This window comes from Nematolebias whitei, chromosome 6 (genome assembly GCF_014905685.2).
Source record: "Nematolebias whitei isolate Nwh7 chromosome 6, NemWhi1, whole genome shotgun sequence".
Taxonomy (NCBI): domain Eukaryota; kingdom Metazoa; phylum Chordata; class Actinopteri; order Cyprinodontiformes; family Rivulidae; genus Nematolebias; species Nematolebias whitei.
This window is the reverse complement of record NC_056503.1, coordinates 9,210,079-9,214,858: the sequence shown is the minus strand read 5'-3', so window position 1 is coordinate 9,214,858 and position 4,780 is coordinate 9,210,079.

Genomic DNA, 4,780 nt, shown 5'->3' with positions numbered 1-4,780 from the left:
CTGCGTGTATGTTTGTGTTTATGTACTTTTTAAATTGTGAAAATGCTTGTGCGTGCATCGTCTGTGTGTGTGTGTGTGCGTGTGTGTGCGTGAGTGTGTGCATGAGTGGAGTCACATCTGGAAACAATAGTGCAGTAGATGCTGTCACTTTCCCTTTACTTCAGGAGTTTTGAGCGTGCTCTTAAACAAACACTCAATTCACTCAGTAAATTACAGGAAGGCAATTGGAGCTGCACACTTACATATTTGGACCCTCTGTCTCATCTTGTTTCCCACACATGCACACACACAGATGCACACACACATGCACACACACATGCACACACTTTCTTCTGCGCTCATAAATTACAGCCCAACTTTTTTTAAATGTGAGGGTAAGTACTAAACGCAACCTGTGTTTCAGGCGTGAGTGTTTCTTTGCTGCTGCAGGTATTTCTGATTGTCGTTTGTAATGAGCAGCTAGTGTGCAAAAATCATAATCAGCATATTTGTACTTTAGATTTGAATCACATTTAGAGCTTAGTCCATAATTTCTTAATAAAAATAGCTGTAAATAACAAGAGAAAAACTAGTATTTTGTCCTATTAGAAAGCAAACCGTTCTGCAAAAGCATTTTGTGAAAGAATTAAAACTGAAGTTGTAACCTCAGACAAGAGGTGGCAGCATTGTCCAACACAGGAAGTAAACCCAGCTCAGGCTGTGCAACAAAACATTGGTATTCTCCATTTTTACTGGCTCATAGAGGCTTTTATGAAGCACAGAGATGTCAACACATCAGAGGCAGTTTCTGCTCAGCTCAAACTTTTTGTTTTGTTTATTGTCCTTTTACCTGAATACATTAACCAAATGAGTTCTCGTGACTCGGTGAGAGTACCTGTATAAATGAAGGGTAAAGGAAAAAAGCCTTTTTTTTATGTCTGACACTAAAAATTGTCATGTTATAGACAAAATGTCTATTTTCTTTTTCAGGTGATAATTTAATGCATTGAAATTTGGAATATTCATATAAAAATGTTGGTTACAGCTGTGCACACACATTCATATTCCAATCATTTTAAGTACATCATATTGACTTTCAGTCATCTCTGTGGTCTAAACCTGAGCCAGTTGCATCTTTGTATGGGAACATACAATGATGACAACACATAGCGCTTTATCATTATTATTATTAAGGTCAATCTGCACTTTAGCCTTAAACTTACCCCTTAACAAATAAATACAAAATAATTAATAAATAAAGTATTTGAACAGGGTTTTGGTCCTCAAAATGACTATCTGGTATGTGATTATGTTATAAAGGTAATATCAAGGTGGGTGATTATACCAGAAAACCTTCTGACAAAGGAAACAAAAAATAAATGTACACACACATGTTCATGTTTATCCTTATGTTAACTCAGGTGTCTCTTGTAAATGAGTCCCCGAGGCTCAATGGGATTAACCTGTATAAATAAAGGTTGAATGAAAAAAACAAACACTGTATTGACTTCCATTAATTTCTGTAGCTCAATCCTGACCTTAATCCTAAATGCAATTCACACATTAGCCCTAAAGCAAACTCCTAATATAATGCACTACAGTTTTAGGACCGGGCTTTGGTCTCTTTAAGGACTCCAGGTCCTGGCAGGGAGGTGGTTTTTACCAGAAAAGGAACAAAAACTAGTACACAGACTCATGCTCTCATGTATGCACACTTTTACTGTAGAAACAAATACAATCCAATATTTCAACAAACTGCAAACCAAAAAGGTTTTTATTCATCTTCTGATACAAAAGTGTTTTTTTTTTTTTTTTTACTTTAAATAAACAAGTTTTTAAAAATTTGTCACATTTTTACAAGGATAAATTAGCACTTTCTTTGAATTACATTGTCAAAAAAGAAGCGATAACGACGTGCATGGGTGAACGGACCTCAGTGGTGATTTAAGTTGGAGTCCCTGTGAGAGTTTACTCTAATAGTGGTTAAGTCTTTGCACGCTCTCGCTGCGTTTCAAGGCACATTCTGCGATTGTTTGAAAATGTCACCTTTTAGCTCTGAAGGGAGGGCCCAGCCAAAACATTAGGCTGGTCTTAGAGAGGAACTACATTAGCTCAGAGGGGAGGTGGTCAGAGGTTAATTTAATTCACTTTAAGTGAATGTAATGTTTGTTTGACTTGGGGAATTTAATAAGTGTTCCATGATCTGCTGGTCTGAGAAACACGAGCTCAGTTTCACCAGATCCATCGTGTCTGAACGCACCTTTGGGGGCTGAGAAACGCAGCTCAGAAATTATTATTTTGTCTTTATTTCATTCTAAACATTTACCAAAAACACATCAAACAGGATGTGAGAGGCACTATATGGTTCCAGATGGCACACATCTCGACAAAGACCAACGTTATTCAAACTGCATTATAATTCACTTACCTAAAATGAGATTATTCTACTCAATTATTGATAATTTAATCTGACACCCAGCACATAAATATACAGTCTCATTGAAATGCAAGAGCATTGTTACATAGATTGTCAGGCAAATACACAGGAGCACTTTCAGAGAGGATGAGAACAAACTCACTGCATTTAAAGCTTACAGTTATTATAACAGGGGACTGACTGCAAGAGTACAATCATCAGAAAGGCCTGCTGTTAAAATGCAACAGGGGAACAAGAAACAAATCTTAATTCTATCATCCATGAAATGTATAGAAATGCATGAAGGTCTGATTGTCTGTATTTGGGAGGGTTAAAAAGGCATGAGCGTCAGACAGATATGTGAGCCAATGATGTCACTTTTACCTGAAAAAGCCCCCAACACTTTCTGTCCCTTACAGCAGTGTGTAAAGATATTTTAGCACATAAAGGAATAGTTCAGTTTGTTGAAAGTGAGGTTCTGTGTAAAGGTTAAGAACAATTATTTTCCTGTGTTTTGGACAGCTTTGTTTTGAAGAGTTCTTGTCTAGCAGGACTAACTAGCATGCTAACAGCGAAGCTAACAGATAGTCTGAGTGCAGCCAAGACTTGAGTACCGTATTTTTTGCTGTATAAGTCACAGATTTTTTTGCATAATTTACATGCCCTGCGACTTATATGCCGAAGCGATTTATTTATGGATTTTTTTCCCATATTTATAAAACAATTTTTGGCTGAGATATGACCGTTTTCATTCATTCTGACTGAAAATATTGAACACTACCATTTTCAGCCACTAGATGGCACTTGAGGTGTATGGCATGCCGTTGTATCATGTAATAGGTAAAAATGGCTATTAATGACACGATTGGCTTGCCATAACCTGCCACCGTCGTCTGCCTGGAGCAACCGAATGAGCTTCATTTTGCTGCGCTGCTCTGGCGAAATGTAGCTGATTTGACCATCAAAGTGCATTTATTAAGTAAACGTTAAACTGAGACACACCTTTACTATAAAATCGAGCCAACAAATAATTGTTTTTAAGTGTTAATCTTGTTACATTCTTGTTAAAGTCCTCCCGTGTACACTCGCTCAGCCGCCATTTGGCAGCCCATCGATTTTTGGCACAACACCGGCTCACATTTCCGAGTTGGCAGCGGTGATGCCTAACAAACGCGACGCATCAGCGGCAATGCATAATAGATGCGAGTTATATGGCAAAGCAACATATTCATGGAATTTTCCATTTTATTAAATATATTTGGACTGATGCGACTTATAGGGCGGTGCGGCGTGTACGGCAGAAAGTACGGTACATCTTAATATTTCAATTATTAGAATTTAAAAGCTGCTCATTCAATCACTATTGTATTTACTTTTACATAACTGATATTTTCACATTATACTGTCAATCACATAAAATTCTGCAGTGATTTGCAAATAGCGACAGCTAACCTTAGCCGTTCTTGTGCAAGCCTGGAAACCTTTGCCTGTAAAACTGACTAAAATAAACTAAATGAAGCATAAAATCAGTTTTAACTGCTACTGGAGGATGGAGTCTTGTTTTAAAACCACACCAACTTGTTAGCTTATCAAAATTGAAGTTTTTTTTTCCTCCAAACTGTCATTCAAAGAGTTTCCTACAAGTAACAGATTAAGTGTTCATAACCCTTCCACAAAACTCAACTTCAAAAGATGTAAACTATCCCTTTAGGTCCTGCACCAGATGGTACTGCGGATACAAAAAACTCAGATCTTCAAATTCTTACCACATAAACACACTTGAGAGCACAGCTGCTCATTTAAAACCAAAAGCTGCTTCTCAGAATGCACATAAAGTGGACGAAAAGGGGTCAGACCTAAACTTGTGCACAGCACCGTATGTGCACGTATAAAAAGCTATAACTCTGTGACAGCCCTTCACAGTTGCATAATGTGTATTTTGGCAACAGATTGTCCCATAACTTCTCATTCTTTTAACCTGCGCTCGGATCCAGCGTTTGCAAAAGAGCTGGGGTAATAATTAAATTTCCTGGATTTAATGGTAACCCAAGAGCACATACAGCACCGGGTTCCCAGGAAGACTGCATACATCACTGGAAGTTAGCTGAGCTTGAAGTGAAACACAAAGGCCTATAATTTCCAGATGCAATGATGCTTTCAACATAAAAAGTGTTTACCACTAATACAAAGATCATTTTGTTGCCATGACTATATCGTTTTTTTATTTGCAGCATTTTCATTGACTCACCAAGCCCCAACATTTAATGGTTCTGTGCACATTTTATTCACATATTAAACAATTATAGTGCATCATTACAGCTTAGAGCTGGTTTCCCTAGAATTTGAAGCAACTGTAATTTTGTACTAAACATCTGGTATATATAT